The sequence below is a fragment of the Phyllobates terribilis genome, unplaced genomic scaffold (genome assembly GCF_046119375.1).
Source record: "Phyllobates terribilis strain yellow unplaced genomic scaffold, ASM4611937v1 Scaffold_271__1_contigs__length_2588678, whole genome shotgun sequence".
NCBI classification, from domain to species: domain Eukaryota; kingdom Metazoa; phylum Chordata; class Amphibia; order Anura; family Dendrobatidae; genus Phyllobates; species Phyllobates terribilis.
Window position 1 is genome coordinate 1,386,933 of NW_027363031.1, and position 24,518 is coordinate 1,411,450.

Sequence of the window (24,518 nt, forward strand, 5' to 3'; positions counted from 1 at the left end):
CCTTGGAGTCCCAAGCTTGCCACATAGTTCTTCCAGCATGAGTTTCATCCTCATGCTTTCCCTCTCCACATTGTCTCTGACCGCAGAGTCCAGTTTACATCTAAATTTTGGAGAGATCTTTGCAAGCTGCTGAATGTCCAGCTGGATTTCTCCACCGCGTGCCATCCACAGAGCAATGGACAAGTGAAACCAGTTAACAAAACTCTTGAAAACTACAGTATGCTTGCCCCTTTATTTCTGCTCACCAGGATGACTGGATACAACGTCTTCTATGGGCAGAGTTCTCCTACAGCAACCACATTGGACTCACAATAAAACGTTCAAAAACGAAAGTGAAACTGTTTTCCTGTGAAATATGTTAAGGAACATCCTTTCCAGGGTAAAGTCTTGTATATAAGGTAAAATAAATAACTAAAAACAAAAATACTCCTCCACACCTTGGGCTATGTTCACAAGTAGCATTTTTTATGCCTTTTTGCACTTTTGTATTGCTTTCAACCGTGACAAATGCATTCACCAGGAAATGTCATTTTAACATTTTACAACCTTATCTGGTCATGTGCTGTGTGACACATGCATACAGTGCTGAAAAGACATGGGAACAGCATGGGGAAGACCCCTGGAAGCATCTCTGACACCCAGGTCAATTCCTAAAAGTGTGCCCATTGGAAGTGATCCTTGCTGCTTCAGAAGATGCAGACTTGCAACTATCCCTGTGCAAGTCCTTGTCCCAGGGCAGTGTTCAATTGTACCTCCCCCATTCCTTGCAATGCAAGCGCAAATATGCAGCCAACCACCCACCCACCTGTAGGCTGCAATACTATACTGCTAGCTTGGACTTGAAATGGGGCTTTTTAGTTTGGAGAAGGCCGAAGCTGGCCACTACCTCATGGCTGCATCGGTGGCGAGGTCTCCATACTCAGTCCCCAGCCGCCACTATTTGTCCTGGGAACCTTCCCCACACTTTTCTTAGCTTGGCCTGCTTTAGGGCAGCATTGGACGAGCCCACCAGACAACCAGACTCCTCCGGTGGGCCCTGGCTTCTCAATCAGGGGAGTTGAGAGTGCCAAGGTGAGGAGCATGATGATGATAGAAGTTAGCATCTGCTTTGTTTTCTTGGAATGTGAGCGTAAGTGTGCAGCCTGCCACCCACCCACCCCCAGGCTGCAATACCATACTGCTAGCTTGCTTGCACTTGAAATGAGGCCTTTTAGGCTTGTGGAGGCAGACGCCGGCCACCATGTTATGGCTGCATCGGCGGCCTGGTATCCATACTCAGTCCCCAGCCGCCCGGCGGCCGGGTGTCCACACTCGGTCCCCAGCCGCCCCTATTTGTCCCGGTGCACCTTATACATAAGCACGCATACCAAAACATTACCTGAGCCCTCCCCAGTGCATTTAGTGGGAAGGACAGCCTAACCACAAACACGTGGACAAGTGAATGTGGCCAGGGATGGTCCATCTCACTGATGCCTTCACACTGGGTTAATATTGTGGAAGCCGGGACACAGTTGAACACTGGGATGCAACATGTCCTCTAGACATAGAGGATTGCGGGTCCTGGGTAAATCAGGCTTCAACACAAAGTTCAGAAGGTAGACAGCAGCAGTGGTCGGCCTCCTACACAACGAGTAAATTATTCATGATCATGAGGCCATCTATCTCCTTAGCTTTCTGTTCCTTGGAATGGAAGCGCATGTATGTAGTAGCGGATAGGCCTGAGGTGGTCAGTGTTTTGGCGCATATCCTACCTCCTCCGAGGATTGCTGGATGTTTTCCTGCTACTATCCCAGTTCTATGACTCCCATTAAAACAAAGCTTCAGGTGATGAATGATGGATGAGGTGGTGGCAAAGGAGAAAGAGCAGGAGGAACAGGGACCATTCACATCAATATCAGGCCAGTCAACCATACATGTCTTGTAGGATATGTTTCTGTACCAAAAGGAGCAGTTTGGCTACACAGTTGTAGGGCATACAGTGAGTGCAATGCCTACTAAAAATATTAAATGTAATAGATGTAAGTCTGTGCTGCCAGCTAGGTAGTACAAGATTATAGTCAAGTAAAAATCCTAGTCCAGATTCGGTCAGGTGATTTAGAGTCAGAGAAATCCGCATTAGTGGGACCCTATAGTAAAGAAAGATATGGCAAATAACGATTCCCCCTGTATAGGATGTCAGGTGTTGAAGGGGTTAATTGCAGGACACTAAGTACTGCTTTCTATTGTTATGTTATAACAACACCCACATCAACGGAGCAGGGAGAGTGGCATCAAAAGATTAACATTACCTTGGGTCATGTTGGCAGAGTCTGGGGCAGCTTAGAGCGAGATGCTGGGGATGTGCAGTAGCCTCGACGCGCGTTTCGCATGGAAATGGCTTCGTCAGGAAGCATATCCTACCTCCTCTGAGGATTGCTGGATTTTTTCCTGCTACTATCCCAGTTCTATGACTCCCATTAAAACAAAGCTTCAGGTGATGAATGATGGATGAGGTGGTGGCAAAGGAGAAAGAGCAGGAGGAACAGGGACCATTCACATCAATATCAGGCCAGTCAACCATACATGTCTTGTAGGATATGTTTCTGTACCAAAAGGAGCAGTTTGGCTACACAGTTGTAGGGCATACAGTGAGTGCAATGCCTACCAAAAATTTTGAGGCACTCCAATGCCCCTTGGAAGTGACATGGAGGTCAGAGGGCCTTAACTAAACCTTTTTTTCCATTTATAGCAACTGGGTCTCCTGTACACTGTTAGCCTAAGCAGTGAATGGAAGGCTTTCCAAAAATTATGAGGAACTGCAATGCCCCTTGAAACAGACGTGGATTACAGCATACTAAAAACCTTCTACCCATTATTGGGGAGTGGGTCTCCCTTAGTGTTCGCCTATGCATTGAAAAGCAAAAACTGACTAAAATTAGGAGGAAATGCAATGCCCGTTGGAAGAGTCGTGGAGGTTAGAGGTAATTAAAAACAATATTTCAATGCCCCTTGGAAGAGCTGTGGAGTTCAGAGTGGTTTAACAAGAAGGTTTTAATGCCCCTTGGAAGAGACGTGGAGGTCACAGTCAGAGCAGAGCGGGAGGAGGACGCCGGGAAGGAGCGCGCGCTAACAGCAGAGCGGGAGAGGGACGCCGGGCACGGGGCAGAGCGGTGAGGGGAGCAGCGTCCCTGCCTAGCAGAGGGCAGGGACGCCGGCACTACACAGACCACGGTTGGCAAGTTAGAACTGTAAGATTCACTACGTGAACCACTGGTGTTTTGTGGAAAAGCACATGTACACTGCGTTCCAAATTATTATACAAAAAGTGTTTAGGAGTGATAAGGGAAGAATTTGTTTGTTTGTCAGTTAAACTCATTGATGGTGATGTGTGTCAGGGCTCTTTATATCACTGTAAGCAATTGCAGACACCTGTGCTAATTAGTTTGGCAGGTGTGTCCAATGAAAGGCAAGACTACTTAAGAAGGCTCTCTCACATTATTAAGCAGCCTACATTTTCTGCCAAAATGGGAAAGAAAAAGGATGTGTCGGCTGCTGAGAAGCAACAAATTGTGGAGTGTTTAGGTCAAGGCATGACTACAATCAACATTGTGCGATGATCAGGATGAAGTGTCTTGGCAATCAAGAAGTATGTAGCTGATTCACAGTACACACGTGTGCGTGCTGATAAGGGCAAATTGAGGACTCTTTCCTACAGGCAATTACGTCAGGTTGAAAGAGCAGCGGCAAAAAAGCCTTGTCATGGCAGCAGACAAGTTTTTGAAGCTGCTTGTGCCTCCAACGTCCCCCGAACAACAAGATGCAGGGTCCTTCAGAGGTTTGCAGCTGTGCATGCGCCATCCTGTCGACCTCCTCTATCCACTTCACACAAGCAGAAACGGCTCCAGTGGGCCAAACATTACATGAAGACTGATTTCAAAACTGTTTTGTTCACGGATGAGTGCCGTGCAGCGCTCAATGGTCCAGATGGATGGAGTGGAGGATGGCTGGTTGATGGACACCCCACGCAAACACGGCTACAGCGCCAACAAGGAGGAGGTGGAGTAATGTTTTGGGCTGGAATCATGGGGAGAGAGATTGTCGGCCCCTTTAGGATCCCTGAAGGTGCTAAAGATGAACTCCATAATGTATGTGGATTTTCTCAAACAGCACTTCCTGCCATGGTTCAAGAAGAAGAACCGTGTATTTCACAGCAAGATCATTTTTCTGCATGATAATGCACCATCTCATGCTGCACATAAAACATCTGCATCTCTGGCTGATATGGGCATAAAAGGGGACAAACTTATGGTGTGACCCCCATGCTCCCCTGACCTCTACCCCATTCAGAACCTTTGGAGCATCATTAAAAGGAGTGTCTATGATGGCGGGAGGCAGTTCACATCTAAGCAACAGCTCTGGGAGGGTATTCTGTCCTCATGCAAAACAATTGAAGCAGAAACCATCCAAAACCTGACAAATTCAATGGACGAGAGAGTTCAGAAGCTCCTTTCGAACAAGGGGTCCTATGTGAAAATGTAACATCACCTAGAATAAAGTTTTGAGTTGAAAACTGTTTGATTTCAGTTTCTAACAACCTGCTAATGCTTATAATTTCAAAAATGACCATTTTTTTGCTCTTTATTAAAATGAAAAGGTTGATCGAAAAGTTTGGGGGATCTAAGAGTGTGGCAACCCAGTAGTCATGATTACTTCGAATTCTGACAATATGAGGGTCATGCTGCAGGTAGTGCAGCAAGAAGGCACTTATGTGCCTTGCGCATCTCGGAGCCCCAAAATTATTTTCCGGGCTAGATGCAGCTAAAAAATATTTTTAATTTTAAATCTGGTGAAGCTTTAGTATAGATGGCCTAATAGGATCAGTGCTGCACACTGCTACAATGCCCAAATTATTTTCCAGTCAAGATACAGATAAACATGATTAGTAATTTGAAAGCTTAAAACGGTTGGTAGGGTGATTTTAACCAATCATCAAGCTTTTACTCTCCCCAGGATGACACAGGGGTAGAAAAGTCGTTTCGGATCCATGATTTGTTCATCTTTATGAACGTGAGTCTGTCTACATTATCAGTGGAGAGCCGCGTGCGCTTATCTGTCAGCACACCACCAGCAGCGCTGAACACACGTTCAGACAGAACGCTGGCTGCGGGGCATGACAAGATCTCCAAGGCGTAAGTGGCTAGCTCCGGCCATTTATCCAGATTGGAAGCCCAAAAAGAGCAAGGGTCCAGTGACACAGTCGTGGCTTCAATGTTTACTTGGAGATACTCCTGTACCATCGTCTCTAGGCGTTGACTATGTGTCAGACTTCTTGTCTCCTGTGGCCTTGCAAAGGATGGGCTAAAAAAGTGGTGAAATGATTCCGCAAAATTGATGTTACCAGCAGATACTGTGGTTCTGTTACGGTTTGAGTGCTGAACACTTGACGGTCCCACGGTTGGCAAGTTGGAACTGTGAGATTCACTACGTGCACCACTGGTATTTTGTGGAAAAGCACATGTAAGATTCTGCAACAGTCTCTGCTGATACTCCTGCATGCTTGCATCCCTTTCTATGGCAGGAATAATTTCTGCAAATTTACTTTTGTACCGGGGATCTAACAGTGTGGCAACCCAGTAGTCAGGATTATTTCTAATTCTCACAATTCGAGGGTCATGTTGCAGGTAGTGCAGCAAGAAGGCACTCATGTGTGTTGCGCATCCAGGAGCACCAAGTCCCTGTTGTGTTGGTGGCGAGGTAACAATCATGCTTCCTTCCTCTGTCCTCTCCCCCCAACCTCGCACAACAGAAATGTGATCAAGGTCTCCCTCATCTGATGAGTCTTCCATCAGTTCGTCCTCCACTTCTTCCTGGGCTCCTGCACCTTCCTCACTAGTTTGGCTGCTACCATGCGCCCTGGTAAAACCATCTCCCCCACCCTCACATGCCTGCCGCCTTGGTGCTGCCGACCGTCTGGACCTTGCAGATGTTAGCCCTTCCGCATACAACTCCTCCTCCTCTACTTCCTCCACCTCCTCTTGTGCCACCACCTGACTCCGAATTCTGTTTAACATGTGCTCCAGCATGTAAATCACCGGAATAGTCATGCTGATAATGGCATCGTCAGCACTAAACATCTTCGTCGCCATTTCAAAACTGTGCAGAAGGGTGCATAGGTCCCTGATCTGAGACCACTCCTCCAGCGTGATTTGCCCCACCTCTGAATCTCGTTGGCCCAGGCTATACGTCAGAACGTATTGCACCAGGGCTTGTCGGTGCTGCCACAGTCGCTGCAACATGTGCAGAGTTGAATTCCACCGGGTAGGCACATCGCATTTTAGCCGGTGAAGTGGCAGGCCCAACGACTTCTGTAGAGATGTAAGTCGCTGAGCTGCGGGATGCGAACGGCGGAAGTGAGCACACAGCGACCGTGCCCTCTGCAGAAGGCCATCTAGTCTGGGATAGTGGGCTAAAAATTGCTGGACAACCAGGTTCAACACGTGAGCCATACAAGGCACGTGTGTGACATTGCCCCGGCGAAGGGCCGCACCCAGGTTTGCAGCATTGTCGCACACGGCCTTCCCTGGTTTCAGGTCCAGTGGAGACAACCATTCATGAAATTGGTTCTCCAGAGCTGACCACAACTCCTCAGCTGTGTGACTCACATTTCCCAGACATTTCAATGTAAAAACCGCCTGATGACGTTGAGCCCTACTGCCAGCATAGTAAGGAGGTGTGCAGGATCCCTTCTGCGCAGTTAGAAAGCTTGTGGCATGACCAGACAGGCTTTGGGTGCAGGTGGAAGACCGAGAGGAGGTTGAGGAGGCAGAAGCAGTGGAGGAACTTTGACATAAAGAGGATTGACGCACAACTCGTGGGGACGGCAAGACTTGGACAGCAGCCCCTTGTCCTGCTGTCACCATAGTTACCCAGTGCCCAGTCAGCGACATGTAACGCCCCTGTCCATGCCTACTCGTCCAAGTGTCTGTGGTGAAATGCACCCTGTCACACACAGAGTTTCTCAAAGAAGCGGTGATGTTGTGTGCGACATGCTGGTGGAGCGCAGGCACACCTTTCTTTGAGAAGTAGTGCCGACTGGGCATCTGGTACTGGGGCACTGCGACGGACATAAGGTCTCGAAAATCCTCTGTGTCCACCAGGCGGAAAGGCAGCATTTCTGTAGCCAAGAGCTTGCAGATGGTGAAATTCAACCTCTTAGCTTTCTCATGGCTAGGAGGAAATGGTCTTTTACTTGTCCACATCTGAGGGACCGAGGGCTGGCTATTGTGCTTAGACGGGGTTGATAAGGGTGTCCCCGGCAAACTGCCGGTCTGTGAGGAAGATGCAGGCGGACATGTTAGGTTGCCTTGATCCAAAGGTGGTGCTATCGATGTCGGACAGCGCTCAACACCAGCTGGTGTTACCACCTCCAAAGAAAATGATGACCTGCCAATCACGCTGGCTGTTGCGGGTAAAGAGGTGGCAGGTCTGCGCCCCAAAACAGGTGTGACTGCTGTCCCCCCAGTCACAGAGGATGAAGAGGCCGCGGATGCACAAGATATGGCAGACGGTGATTGGCCCGGCCGGCTAGGCCGCATTGTAGCACACTGAGCTTCCCACTGCAACTTATGCTTCATGTCCATGTGCCGGTTCATGCATGAAGTACTCAAACTATGTATTTTTTGGCCTCTACTTAGCTTTTGCTGACAAATGTTACAGATAACACGAGTTGGGTCATCTTTATCGATCTGAAAAAATGCCCAGGCTATGCAAGGCTTAGCACCCATGCAACCTGAAGAGCCACCACGACTTGTGGTGAGAGGCAGAGTTGTGTTTGAGGATGCAGTTGTTGACGTGCTTCCAGTACTACGTCTCTGTCCAGGAAGGCGCAACCTGACCTCGTCGTCACTAGCATCTTCCTCCACCTCCTCTGCTGACCTCATCTCTTGGCTGACTGTGGGTTGACAGTAAGTGGGATCTCCGACCTCATCATCATCACCCTGTGCGTTATCACACCCGTCGTCCTCAGAGCCAACCTGTTCCTGCCCTGACAAAAAACTAAAGTTGTCGCTCCAATCAGGTATTTGAGTCTTATCATCGTCTTCCTCATTGTCTCCACCAACAGGAGTTACAGTTTGGGAATGAGGGTCTACATTATGGTCAGAACCTTCTGCGTCTGGTCCTGGATCCGACTCATAAAGATTCTGGGCATCAGTGCAGATCATTTCCTCGTCTGGATTCACAGAAGCGCTGGAGTCGACCTCTGATTCCCAGGCTATAGTATGAGTAAACAGCTCTGCAGACTCAACCATCTGTTCTACCTCATACTCAGACGGGCAGCTGGAGATTTGGGAGCTGTGAGGAAGCAAGTGCGATTTGGGTGACACCTTTGAGGACTGGAGTATTTGTGATGTTGAAGTTGATGTGGAGGAGAGCCCACTTAAAGGAGCACTTGATATCCGTTGAAGCACCTGCTGTTTTTGTGCCTCATCTGGAATTTGTAGCGATTGGCGTGGCCGTAAGAAAGGGATCTTATCACATTGTCCGCTAAAAGAAGTAGACATTTTAGTTTGGCTGGAAGATGGTCTTTCTTCTGCAGATGTTACTGTTGCTTTAACACCTACCCCACGGACACAACCTTTTTTCCCCTTCCCAACACGCCTATTCCCCTTTCCACCAGCAGCAGGCCTTTTTCCACTCATTTTGGTGGTTAACTAATTCACAACTCTGGAGTTGTTTGCACAAAAAAACAATGGATGGTAACCGAGCAGAGCTGAGTGGCCAAACTGTGGTATTAGGCCAAAACTATTGGCTGGGTTAGATGCAGAAAAAAAATATTTTGAATTTGCAACCTGATGGAGGTCAGTATAGATGGACTAATACAAATAGTCCCACACACTGCTAGAAGCCCAAATATTTTTTCAGAGGTACTGTAGATGCAGATAAAAATTATTTTTAATTTGCAACCTGATGGAGGTCAGTATAGATGGACTAATAGACCAAGTCCCACACACTGCTAGAAGCCCAAATATTTTTTCAGAGCTAGATGCAGAAAAAAATTATTTTTAATTTGCAACCTGATGGAGGTCAGTATAGATGGACTAATAGACCAAGTCCCACACACCGCTAGAAGCCCAACTATTTTTTCAGAGCTAGATGCAGAAAAAAATTATATTCAATTTGCAACCTGCTGGAGGTCAGTATAGAAGGACTAATAGAACAAGTCCCACACACTGCTAGAAGCCCAAATATTTTTTCAGAGCTAAATGAAGAAAAAAATTATTTTTAATTTGCAACCTGATGGAGGTCAGTATAGATGGACTAATAGACCAAGTCCCACACACTGCTAGAAGCCCAAATATTTTTTCAGAGCTAGATGCAGAAAAAAATTATTTTTAATTTGCAACCTGATGGAGGTCAGTATAGATGGACTAATAGACCAAGTCCCACACACCGCTAGAAGCCCAAATATTTTTTCAGAGCTAGATGCAGAAAAAAATTATTTTTAATTTGCAACCTGATGGAGGTCAGTATAGATGGACTAATAGACCAAGTCCCACACACTGCTAGAAGCCCAAATATTTTTTCAGAGCTAAATGAAGAAAAAAATTATTTTTAATTTGCAACCTGATGGAGGTCAGTATAGATGGACTAATAGACCAAGTCCCACACACTGCTAGAAGCCCAAATATTTTTTCAGAGCTAGATGCAGAAAAAAATTATTTTTAATTTGCAACCTGATGGAGGTCAGTATAGATGGACTAATAGACCAAGTCCCACACACCGCTAGAAGCCCAAATATTTTTTCAGAGCTAGATGCAGAAAAAAATTATTTTTAATTTGCAACCTGATGGAGGTCAGTATAGATGGACTAATAGACCAAGTCCCACACACTGCTAGAAGCCCAAATATTTTTTCAGAGCTAGATGCAGAAAAAAATTATTTTTAATTTGCAACCTGATGGAGGTCAGTATAGATGGACTAATAGACCAAGTCCCACACACCGCTAGAAGCCCAAATATTTTTTCAGAGCTAGATGCAGAAAAAAATTATTTTTAATTTGCAACCTGATGGAGGTCAGTATAGATGGACTAATAGACCAAGTCCCACACACTGCTAGAAGCCCAAATATTTTTTCAGAGCTAGATGCAGAAAAAAATTATTTTTAATTTGCAACCTGATGGAGGTCAGTATAGATGGACTAATAGACCAAGTCCCACACACCGCTAGAAGCCCAACTATTTTTTCAGAGCTAGATGCAGAAAAAAATTATATTCAATTTGCAACCTGCTGGAGGTCAGTATAGATGGACTAATAGAGAAAGTCCCACACACTGCTAGAAGGCCAAATATTTTTTCAGAGCTAAATGAAGAAAAAAATTATTTTTAATTTGCAACCTGATGGAGGTCAGTATAGATGGACTAATAGACCAAGTCCCACACACTGCTAGAAGCCCAAATATTTTTTCAGAGCTAGATGCAGAAAAAAAATATTTTTAATTTGCAACCTGATGGAGGTCAGTATAGATGGACTAATAGAACAAGTCCCACACACTGCTAGAAGCCCAAATATTTTTTCAGAGCTAGATGCAGAAAAAAATTATTTTTAATTTGCAACCTGATGGAGGTCAGTATAGATGGACTAATAGACCAAGTCCCACACACTGCTAGAAGCCCAAATATTTTTTCAGAGCTAGATGCAGAAAAAAATTATATTCAATTTGCAACCTGCTGGAGGTCAGTATAGAAGGACTAATAGAACAAGTCCCACACACTGCTAGAAGCCCAAATATTTTTTCAGAGCTAAATGAAGAAAAAAATTATTTTTAATTTGCAACCTGATGGAGGTCAGTATAGATGGACTAATACAAATAGTCCCACACACTGCTAGAAGCCCAAATATTTTTTCAGAGCTAGATGCAGAAAAAAATTATATTCAGTTTGCAACCTGATGGAGGTCAGTATAGATGGACTAATAGAATGATGCTATGCCCAAAAGATTTTACTTCACTAGGTGCAGTAAAAAAATTGGTATTCTATACACAGGTGGTATATCTTGCAACACAGATAGGCTACTCCACTGACTAACACACTCTGCAATAGGCCAAAAAGGATTAGCTTTGCTAGATTCAGCCAAATGCTGTGAAAAAAACTTGCACAGCACTGGCACAGACCTGCCTGGCAAAAACTGATAGGAACTCATGTAACCTAGTCCTGAAAAGGACTCCAATTACAATTAGTCTTTACTCCCACAACCTATCTATTTAAGAGCACAGACCTCCCTGATAAAAGTCGTAGGAAATGCTGTAACCTAGTCCTTAAAAGGACTGCAATCACAACTATTCCCTACTCCCAAGCTATCTGTATATTTGTGCGAAAATTGGCTTGAAATTAACAAGGTATAGCGCACACAGCAACAGCGGTGCCGTCTAACACGCAGCTGCAGCAGTGAGAAAATGGTGGCGACGGGGAAAATGGCTTGGTCTTATAGGGCAAGGACATGTGACATACACTGCCAATGACACATGCCCTTGCTTGTGTGAAAAAAAGCACTTCGCTCCGTGTGTGCGCTACTGATAGGCTGACAGATTGCACCTCCCCACTGCAAATGCGGGAAAGAGAAAAAAAAATGGAGATCTTCATTGTTCCTGCAGAGATCCATCCCCTGCCCCTCCCCCCGCCCCGCTGTACACTCAAACTGCGTATTAACATTAATTTTCATCATTACTGAGAAAAAATCCAGTTATGATTTTGGTGCACGAACAGTTATCGAACATAACCTCGAACAGCCGAATTTTTCTCAAATTGTTCGTGTTCGCCGAACGGCTCGAACACCGCCCAAAACAGCTCGAATTTGAGATTGGCGAACAGTTCGAGTAGAACAACGCTCATCTCTAGTTACAACACCATCTGGGTCATGGTGGAACAGTTCTCTAAGATGGGTCACTTTATCCCCTTGGTCGGCCTACCTTGGACTCCCAAGCTTGCCACATAGTTCTTCCAGCATGAGTTTCATCCTCATGCTTTCCCTCTCCACATTGTCTCTGACCGCAGAGTCCAGTTTACATCTAAATTTTGGAGAGATCTTTGCAAGCTGCTGAATGTCCAGCTGGATTTCTCCACCGCGTGCCATCCACAGAGCAATGGACAAGTGAAACCAGTTAACAAAACTCTTGAAAACTACAGTATGCTTGCCCCTTTATTTCTGCTCACCAGGATGACTGGATACAACGTCTTCTATGGGCAGAGTTCTCCTACAGCAACCACATTGGACTCACAATAAAACGTTCAAAAACGAAAGTGAAACTGTTTTCCTGTGAAATATGTTAAGGAACATCCTTTCCAGGGTAAAGTCTTGTATATAAGGTAAAATAAATAACTAAAAACAAAAATACTCCTCCACACCTTGGGCTATGTTCACAAGTAGCATTTTTTATGCCTTTTTGCACTTTTGTATTGCTTTCAACCGTGACAAATGCATTCACCAGGAAATGTCATTTTAACATTTTACAACCTTATCTGGTCATGTGCTGTGTGACACATGCATACAGTGCTGAAAAGACATGGGAACAGCATGGGGAAGACCCCTGGAAGCATCTCTGACACCCAGGTCAATTCCTAAAAGTGTGCCCATTGGAAGTGATCCTTGCTGCTTCAGAAGATGCAGACTTGCAACTATCCCTGTGCAAGTCCTTGTCCCAGGGCAGTGTTCAATTGTACCTCCCCCATTCCTTGCAATGCAAGCGCAAATATGCAGCCAACCACCCACCCACCTGTAGGCTGCAATACTATACTGCTAGCTTGGACTTGAAATGGGGCTTTTTAGTTTGGAGAAGGCCGAAGCTGGCCACTACCTCATGGCTGCGTCGGTGGCGAGGTCTTCATACTCAGTCCCCAGCCGCCACTATTTGTCCTGGGAACCTTCCCCACACTTTTCTTAGCTTGGCCTGCTTTAGGGCAGCATTGGACGAGCCCACCAGACAACCAGACTCCTCCGGTGGGCCCTGGCTTCTCAATCAGGGGAGTTGAGAGTGCCAAGGTGAGGAGCATGATGATGATAGAAGTTAGCATCTGCTTTGTTTTCTTGGAATGTGAGCGTAAGTGTGCAGCCTGCCACCCACCCACCCCCAGGCTGCAATACCATACTGCTAGCTTGCTTGCACTTGAAATGAGGCCTTTTAGGCTTGTGGAGGCAGACGCCGGCCACCATGTTATGGCTGCATCGGCGGCCTGGTATCCATACTCAGTCCCCAGCCGCCCGGCGGCCGGGTGTCCACACTCGGTCCCCAGCCGCCCCTATTTGTCCCGGTGCACCTTATACATAAGCACACATACCAAAACATTACCTGAGCCCTCCCCAGTGCATTTAGTGGGAAGGACAGCCTAACCACAAACACGTGGACAAGTGAATGTGGCCAGGGATGGTCCATCTCACTGATGCCTTCACACTGGGTTAATATTGTGGAAGCCGGGACACAGTTGAACACTGGGATGCAACATGTCCTCTAGACATAGAGGATTGCGGGTCCTGGGTAAATCAGGCTTCAACACAAAGTTCAGAAGGTAGACAGCAGCAGTGGTCGGCCTCCTACACAACGAGTAAATTATTCATGATCATGAGGCCATCTATCTCCTTAGCTTTCTGTTCCTTGGAATGGAAGCGCATGTATGTAGTAGCGGATAGGCCTGAGGTGGTCAGTGTTTTGGCGCATATCCTACCTCCTCCGAGGATTGCTGGATGTTTTCCTGCTACTATCCCAGTTCTATGACTCCCATTAAAACAAAGCTTCAGGTGATGAATGATGGATGAGGTGGTGGCAAAGGAGAAAGAGCAGGAGGAACAGGGACCATTCACATCAATATCAGGCCAGTCAACCATACATGTCTTGTAGGATATGTTTCTGTACCAAAAGGAGCAGTTTGGCTACACAGTTGTAGGGCATACAGTGAGTGCAATGCCTACCAAAAATATTAAATGTAATAGATGTAAGTCTGTGCTGCCAGCTAGGTAGTACAAGATTATAGTCAAGTAAAAATCCTAGTCCAGATTCGGTCAGGTGATTTAGAGTCAGAGAAATCCGCATTAGTGGGACCCTATAGTAAAGAAAGATATGGCAAATAACGATTCCCCCTGTATAGGATGTCAGGTGTTGAAGGGGTTAATTGCAGGACACTAAGTACTGCTTTCTATTGTTATGTTATAACAACACCCACATCAACGGAGCAGGGAGAGTGGCATCAAAAGATTAACATTACCTTGGGTCATGTTGGCAGAGTCTGGGGCAGCTTAGAGCGAGATGCTGGGGATGTGCAGTAGCCTCGACGCGCGTTTCGCATGGAAATGGCTTCGTCAGGAAGCATATCCTACCTCCTCTGAGGATTGCTGGATTTTTTCCTGCTACTATCCCAGTTCTATGACTCCCATTAAAACAAAGCTTCAGGTGATGAATGATGGATGAGGTGGTGGCAAAGGAGAAAGAGCAGGAGGAACAGGGACCATTCACATCAATATCAGGCCAGTCAACCATACATGTCTTGTAGGATATGTTTCTGTACCAAAAGGAGCAGTTTGGCTACACAGTTGTAGGGCATACAGTGAGTGCAATGCCTACCAAAAATTTTGAGGCACTCCAATGCCCCTTGGAAGTGACATGGAGGTCAGAGGGCCTTAACTAAACCTTTTTTTCCATTTATAGCAACTGGGTCTCCTGTACACTGTTAGCCTAAGCAGTGAATGGAAGGCTTTCCAAAAATTATGAGGAACTGCAATGCCCCTTGAAACAGACGTGGATTACAGCATACTAAAAACCTTCTACCCATTATTGGGGAGTGGGTCTCCCTTAGTGTTCGCCTATGCATTGAAAAGCAAAAACTGACTAAAATTAGGAGGAAATGCAATGCCCGTTGGAAGAGTCGTGGAGGTTAGAGGTAATTAAAAACAATATTTCAATGCCCCTTGGAAGAGCTGTGGAGTTCAGAGTGGTTTAACAAGAAGGTTTTAATGCCCCTTGGAAGAGACGTGGAGGTCACAGTAGCTGAACAAGACGGTTTTAATGCCCCTTGGAAGAGACGTGGAGTTCAGAGTGGTTTAACAAGACGGTTTTAATGCCCCTTGGAAGAGACGTGGAGGTCCCAGTGGAATAAAAAGACAATATCAATGCCCCTTGGAAGAGTGGTGGAGGTCCCAGTGGAATAAAAAGACAATATCAATGCCCCTTGGAAGCGTGGTGGAGGTTACAGTGGAATCAAAAGACAATATAAATGCCCCTTGGAAGAGTGGTGGAGGTCGCAGTGGAATAAAAAGACAATATCAATGCCCCTTGGAAGAGTGGTGGAGGTCGCAGTGGAAGAAAAAGACAATATCAATGCCCCTTGGAAGAGTGGTGGAGGTCCCAGTGGAATAAAAAGACAATATCAATGACCCTTGGAAGAGACGTGGAGGTCACAGTAGCTTAACAAGACGATTTTAATGCCCCTTACAAGAGCCATGCAGTACAGCATATTAAAAACATTATTCCCATTATTGGGGAGTGGGTCTCCCATAGTCTTTGCCTATGCCTTCCAAGCAAAAGCTGCCAAAAATTAGGACGGAGGAACTTGCAATGCTGGAAACACGGACAACGGTCACCCTGGTGGTATAGTGGTGGTGGAGGCTGAGGATAAGGAGAAGAGCAAAAAACAGCCGAAATGAGGAAGCGTATACCCATGTGTGGGTGTGAAGCCGTGCATGGGATTACACCTCCCTAAATAACACAGTGGTTTTGACTTTATGTTACTCTGCTGTCATTTGGTGGTGATGAGAAGTCTGGCCCAATCCAGCCCTTGTTCATTTTGATAAGGGTCAGCTTGTCAGCATTGTCAGTTGACAGGCGAGTGCGCTTATCAGTTATAATTCCCCCAGCGGCACTAAAAACACGCTCCGATAACACGCTAGCGGCAGGGCAGGCCAGGACCTCCAAGGCGTACAGAGCGAGTTCATTCCAAGAGTCCAGCTTGGATACCCAATAATTAAAAGGCACAGAGGAATCACGGAGGACGCTGGTACGATCGGCAAGGTACTCCCTCACCATCTTTTGAAACTTTCCACTCCTTGTGAGAGTACCCCGCGCCTCAGGGCCTGTAAGCTGGGCGGGTGTCAGAAAACTGTCCCAGAACATTGACAGTGTTCCCCTGCCTCTGCTGGATTGGAGTTGCATCTCTCTCGCCTGTACGCCTTGGTTGGGCAACGAACTGTGACCTCTGCCGCTAGCGTGTTCAGATGGGAATTTTTTTAAGAGTTCTGCAGCAAGGGCCTTCTGGTACTGCCCCATTTTTGTAGACCTCTCCACCTCAGGAATAAGAGAGTGAAAGTTCTCCTTGTAGCGGGGGTCTACAAGTGTCACCAACCAGTAATGACTGTCACCCAACATTTTGACAACGCGAGGGTCACGGTTAAGGCAGCGTAACATAAAGTCAGCCATGCGTGCCAGACTGGTAACGGGCAAGATTTCCGTGTCCTCACCAAGATGACGACTGACCATGCTTTCCTCCTCCTCCTCCCCCACCCCCCTGTCCTCAGGCTATCCACGCTGAACCGATGGTATGTCCGTTGTACAGGTACTACCGTCTACAGCGCATGATACCAGCTCCTGTTCTTCCTCCTCCTCTCTCTCATTGTCCCCAATGCACGTTAGGATGAGATGAGGCTTGGCTGTGTGTAATTGCCCGCTATGGCTTCTTGATCCATCTCATCATACTCTGGCTGCAATGCCTCCTCTTTAATTCTCTGCAGAGAGAATTGCAAAATACAGACAAGTGGGATGCTGACGCTAATGATGGCGTCATCGCCACTCACCATCTTGGTGGACTCCTCAAAGTTTGTCAGGATGGTACATATGTCAGACATCCAGGTCCACTCCTGAGGTCTTATGTATGGAGTCTGACCTGAATATCGACGGCCTTGTTGCAGCTGGTACTCCACAACTGCTCTCTTCTGCTCACAAATCCTTTGCAACATGTGGAGGGTAGAGTTCCAATGTTCCATCACACACCAGTCGGTGTGCCGGAAGCTGCAAACGCTGCAGCAACACAGCAAGGGCGGCGGAAGCTGTAGCCGAGTTCCGAAAATGAGCTGACAGGTGGCGTACTTTGACGAGCAGATCTGGCAACTCGGGGTATGATTTAAGAAATCGCTGAACCACGAGGTTAAGCACATGAGCCAGGCATGGTACGTGTGTGATCTCGCCTCGCCTCAGAGCCGCCACCAGGTTACAGCCATTGTCACACACGACCATGCCTGGATGTAGGTTCAGCGATCTCAGCCACAGATCTGCCTGCTCTTTCACAGCTGTCCACAACTCACAAGCAGTGTGAGGTTTATCACCTAAGCTTATGAGTTTCAGCACAGCCTGTTGCCGCTTGGCTGAGGCAGTACTGCAGTGCTTCCAGCTTGTAACTGATGTGGTGATATCTGAGATGGAGGCTGAACATGAGGAGGAGGAGGAGGATGATGCGCAGGAGCTGTACACTGTGGGGGCAACTCTGACAGACATAGGGCCCGCAATCCTCGGTGTGGGGAGGATGTGTTCCGTCCCAAGGTTCGACTGGGTCATGGCTTCCACTATGTTTACCCATTGTTCCGTCAGGGAGATGTACCGTCCCTGGCCACAAGCACTTGTCCAAGTGTCCGTTCTCGGGTGGACTCTCCCAGTAACTGTGTTGTTGAGGGCACGGCAGATGTTTTGGGTTACGTGCTTGTGTAGTGCGGGGATGGCACACCGGGCAAAATAGTGTCGGCTGGGGACCGAGTACCGAGGGACGGCCACCGCCATAAGGTTGCGGAAGGATTCCGTCTCCACCAGCCTAAAAGGCAGCATTTCCAACGCAAGCAGTCGTGAAATGTGCAAATTTAGGACTGTGGCCTGTGGGGCGTTTGGCTGCGAATTTGCGCTTTCGTTCAAATGTCTGGGATATGGACAATTGAACGCTGCGGTGGGACGTGGACGTTGATGCTGTTTCTTGAGAAACTGCCATAACAAGTGAAGACTAAGAAGAGGGGGCATCTTTGCATGCAGTATGGACAGGGGATTGCCTTGCACGCACAACAGGGGGTTCTCTTACACGCACAACAGAGGAAGAAGCAGTGGTGATACCCACTGACACTGGTCGTGGACCCTGGGATTCACCCCACAAAGTCGGGTGCTTTGCTGACATGTGCCTGATCATGCTGGTGGTGGTCAGGCTGGTAGTTTTGTCACCCCTGCTGATGCTGGCCTGGCAGGTGGTACAAATGGCCTTTTTGGGGTTATTAACAGAGTCTTAAAAAAATTTCAGACTCTGGAAGACCTACCGGTTGTACTGGCAACGTCCCTCGTGTTGGTGTTACAGGGAATGGTTGCCCGCCTTCTGTCTGCGGCCACCACACTGCTTCTTCCTTCCTGTTGGGGTACTCCGTCTCCCTCCCCCTGTGTGCTGCTTGCCTCGCTCTGCGTGTCCTCCTGCCACGTTGGGTCAGTTACTAGATCATCCACCACCTCCTCCTCTTCCACTTCCGCACCACGGTCCTCCTCCTCACTTCCTGGCAATTGTGTTTCGTCATCGTCCACCTCTTGTGACAAATTGCCAGCGTCGCCTTCCTGTGGCCGTGGCTGTTCAAATATTTGGCCATCGCTACATGGGATCTCCTCTTTCACCACTTCAAGCGGAGCAGGCGAGGGGCCCAAATATGGAAATGGACCAGTGAACAGCTCTTCAGAGTGTCCAAGTGTGGGATTTAGTTGCTGTCTGAGGACACTCGGCATGGTGGGAGGAAGGAGCATCAGGGTGAGGAGGAGTATGCGGTCGAGACTCACGGCTACTAAGACTTGATCGTGTGGAAGACAGACTGGAGATGGTGGTGCCAGGGTGACTGGAAGTATTATCTGCTATCCAATTAATAATCTGTTCACACTGATCAGTTGGCAAAAGTGTTTTTGTTGTGTGCTTCCCTAGTAATTCGGTCAAGAACTGGAAGCGAGAAGATGTGGCTGTTGGTTGTGGCACATTTTCACCTTGGCCACGGCCCCGTCCTCTGCACGCACCATCACCAGAACGTCCAGTTCGACGTCCTTTGCCACGCGCCTTGCCCATTGTAAATGAAGTATACTAGCTTACGCTCGCACTATCAATGGCAAAAGGGTAATAAAAAGGAGATTAGAACAGTGGAAGAGGAAAACCGCAGTTCTATTTCTCTGGCCTACACCAGAATCTTTTAAACAGATATATTTGTGTCTGAACAGTCAGCGAGACACACAAACTGTTTTTTTTTATGTAAAAAAGGCAAAAAGGTGGATTAAACCCAGATTTGAACCATGGAAGAGGAAAACCACAGTTCTATTTCTCTGGCCTACACCAGAATCTTTTAAACAGATATATTTGTGTCTGAACAGTCAGCGAGACACTCAAACTGTTTTTTTTATGTAAAAAAGGCAAAAAGGTGGATTACACCCAGATTTGAACCGTGGAAGAGGAAAACCACAGTTCTAGTTATCTGGCCTTCACCAGAATATTTTAAACAGATATATTTGTGCCTGAACAGTCAGCGAGACACTCAAACTGTTTTTTATTATGGAAAAAAGGCAAAAAAGTGGATAATTCATAGATTTGAACCGTGGAACTGCAAAACCACAGTTCTAGCTATCTGGCCGAAACCAGACTCTTTTAAACAGATATATTTGTGTCTGAACACTCACAGACACACTCAATTTTTTTTTTGTGGGGAAAAAATACCAAAAGGTTAATAAGACGGGTATTTGTACAGTCTGAGTGAGGAAAAAAAAAAGAACTAGAGGATTTAGATAAAAAAAAAAGAATTTTTCCTGGCCCCTGAGACCTGGGGCTAAGTCTAGCAATTTGAGCAACAGCAGCACACAGGACTGTAAGGCAGTGTTTGTTGGTATAACCACTACGTCTCCTTTACAGCCTGCCTGCCTGCCTGATATCTGGGATAAATATTAGTCCTCAGAAGGACTGTTTGATTTTGCAAGCTTTAGAGACTCTACACTACCTATTTCGCAGTATAAATCTCTCCCTAGCTCAGCAGCACTCTCCCTACACTGTCTGATCCGGAGTGACTGTGTCCAAGATGGCGGCACCCGGTTTTAAATACTCAAGGTGACGCTGTGCGGCCAGCCAATCACTGTAATGCCCACAACCAACATGGCTGCGGCATTATAGTGACTGGCTGGCAATCCCTGCATGTTCATTGGCTCTGTAAAGAGCGCCAAACATGCAGGGCGGAGACCCGAGCTCCCGCCTGAGTAACCCGAAAATGCTCGGTGCTCGCCGAACATCCCGAGTAGTGAGATGCTCGTGCAAGTACCGAGCAGTGTTGAGCATGCTCGCTGAACACTAATCATGATCCCTGACCCTTAAATTCTGAATAATGGCTTGAAAGGACAAATGTGAACTATAAAAAAGGAGTATCTGCGTCTTTTCGGGGAGACTCTATATGATGTTAGCCTAAGGGACCACAGTCTGGCTGGAAAAATACAGATCTGCTCCATTGACCATTGATGAAATTCAGAGACGATTTGAAAAATCCAGGTTGGGACAATCAGGTCACCTGGCCACATATCTCACGGCTCTAATCCAAGCGGGCCAGCGGAAGGGTGAGACTCTGTAATTTGTACCATCTGATGTATTTGCTGGGACTGTTCTATATGTTATTGATTGCTGGTGGTTCAATAAATTATTGCCACACTGTTTACCATCACTCTGTGTTGTCTTAGTGTTCTGCCCACGGTAAAGGAGATCGGGCATTCAATGATATGAGCCCTGGTCTAAAGATAGCTGGGCCAGCAGACAAGAGGACCCACTGACCCCCGTGCTTATCTACTGCAGAATAATATAATATACAGCTCATCTGCTGCAGAATATTATATATACAGCTCATCTACTGCAGAATATTATAATATACAGCTCATCTACTGCAGAATATTATAATATACAGCTCACCTGCTGCAGAATATTATAATATACAGCTCATCTACTGCAGAATATTATATATACAGCTCATCTACTACAGAATAATATAATATACAGCTCATCTACTGCAGAATATTATAATATACAGCTCATCTGCTGCAGAATATTATAATATACAGCTCATCTACTGCAGAATATTATAATATACAGCTCACCTGCTGCAGAATAATATAATATACAACTCATCTACTGCAGAATATTATAATATACAGCTCACCTGCTGCAGAATATTATAATATACAGCTCATCTGCTGCAGAATATTATAATATACAGCTCATCTACTGCAGAATATTATAATATACAGCTCATCTTCTGCAGAATATTATAATATACAGCTCATCTACTGCAGAATATTATAATATACAGCTCATCTTCTGCAGAATATTATAATATACAGCTCATCTACTGCAGAATATTATAATATACAGCTCATCTACTGCAGAATATTATAATATACAGCTCATCTTCTGCAGAATATTATAATATACAGCTCATCTTCTGCAGAATATTATAATATACAGCTCATCTGCTGCAGAATATTATATATACAGCTCATCTACTGCAGAATATTATAATATACAGCTCATCTACTACAGAATATTATAATATACAGCTCACCTGCTGCAGAATATTATAATATACAGCTCATCTACTGCAGAATATTATAATATACAGCTCATCTTCTGCAGAATATTATAATATACAGCTCATCTACTGCAGAATATTATATATACAGCTCATCTACTGCAGAATGTTATAATATACAGCTCACCTGCTGCAGAATATTATAATATACAGCTCATCTACTGCAGAATATTATAATATACAGCTCATCTTCTGCAGAATATTATAATATACAGCTCATCTACTGCAGAATATTATATATACAGCTCATCTACTGCAGAATATTATAATATACAGCTCATCTACTGCAGAATATTATAATATACAGCTCACCTGCTGCAGAATATTATAATATACAGCTCATCTACTGCAGAATATTATATATACAGCTCATCTACTACAGAATAATATAATATACAGCTCATCTACTGCAGAATATTATAATATACAGCTCATCTGCTGCAGAATATTATAATATACAGCTCATCTACTGCAGAATATTATAATATACAGCTCACCTGCTGCAGAATAATATAATATACAACTCATCTACTGCAGAATATTATAATATACAGCTCACCTGCTGCAGAATATTATAATATACAGCTCATCTGCTGCAGAATATTATAATATACAGCTCATCTACTGCAGAATATTATAATATACAGCTCATCTTCTGCAGAATATTATAATATACAGCTCATCTACTGCAGAATATTATAATATACAGCTCATCTTCTGCAGAATATTATAATATACAGCTCATCTACTGCAGAATATTATAATATACAGCTCATCTACTGCAGAATATTATAATATACAGCTCATCTTCTGCAGAATATTATAATATACAGCTCATCTTCTGCAGAATATTATAATATACAGCTCATCTGCTGCAGAATATTATATATACAGCTCATCTACTGCAGAATGTTATAATATACAGCTCACCTGCTGCAGAATATTATAATATACAGCTCATCTACTGCAGAATATTATAATATACAGCTCATCTTCTGCAGAATATTATAATATACAGCTCACCTGCTGCAGAATATTATAATATACAGCTCATCTACTACAGAATATTATAATATACAGCTCATCTTCTGCAGAATATTATAATATACAGCTCATCTACTGCAGAATATTATAATATACAGCTCATCTACTGCAGAATGTTATAATATACAGCTCACCTGCTGCAGAATATTATAATATACAGCTCATCTACTGCAGAATATTATAATATACAGCTCATCTTCTGCAGAATATTATAATATACAGCTCACCTGCTGCAGAATATTATAATATACAGCTCATCTACTGCAGAATAATATAATATACAGCTCACCTGCTGCAGAATATTATAATATACAGCTCATCTACTGCAGAATATTATAATATACAGCTCATCTTCTGCAGAATATTATAATATACAACTCATCTACTGAAGAATATTATAATATACAGCTCATCTTCTGCAGAATATTATAATGTACAGCTCATCTACTGCAGAATATTATAATATACAGCTCATCTTCTGCAGAATATTATAATATACTGCTCATCTACTACAGAATATTATAATATACAGCTTATCTACTGCAGAATATTATAATATACAGCTCATCTACTACAGAATATTATAATATACAGCTCACCTGCTGCAGAATATTATAATATACAGCTCACCTGCTGCAGAATATTATAATATACAGCTCATCTGCTGCAGAATATTATAATATACAGCTCATCTTCTGCAGAATATTATAATATACAGCTCATCTTCTGCAGAATATTATAATATACAGCTCATCTTCTGCAGAATATTATAATATACAGCTCATCTACTACAGAATATTATATATACAGCTTATCTACTGCAGAATATTATAATATACAGCTCATCTACTGCAGAATATTATATATACAGCTCATCTACTGCAGAATATTATAATATACAGCTCATCTACTACAGAATATTATAATATACAGCTGCAGAAGATGAGCTGTATATTATAATATTCTGTAGTAGATGAGCTGTTTATTATATTATTCTGCAGTAGAGGAGCTGTATATTATAATATTCTGCAGTAGATGAGCTGTATATTATAATATTCTGTAGTATTGAGCTGTATATTATAATATTCTGCAGTAGATGAGCTGTATATTATAATATTCTGCAGTAGATGAGCTGTATATTATAATATTCTGCAGTAGATGAGTTGTATATTATAATATTCTGCAGTAGATGAGCTGTATATTATAATATTCTGCAGTAGATGAGATGTATATTATAATATTCTGCAGCAGATGAGCTGTATATATAATATTCTGCAGTAGATGAGCTGTATATTATAATATTCTGCAGAAGATGAGCTGTATATTATAATATTCTGCAGTAGATGAGCTGTATATTATAATATTCTGCAGTAGATGAGTTGTATATTATAATATTCTGCAGTAGATGAGCTGTATATTATAATATTCTGCAGCAGATGAGCTGTATATATAATATTCTGCAGTAGATGAGCTGTATATTATAATATTCTGCAGTAGATGAGCTGTATATTATAATATTCTGCAGTAGATGAGCTGTATATTATAATATTCTTAGTAGATGAGCTGTATATTATAATATTCTGCAGTAGATGAGCTGTATATATAATATTCTGCAGAAGATGAGCTGTATATTATAATATTCTGCAGAAGATGAGCTGTATATTATAATATTCTGCAGCAGATGAGCTGTATATATAATATTCTGCAGCAGGTGAGCTGTATATTATAATATTCTGCAGTAGATGAGATGTATATTATAATATTCTGCAGCAGATGAGCTGTATATATAATATTCTGCAGTAGATGAGCTGTAAATTATAATATTCTGCAGAAGATGAGCTGTATATTAT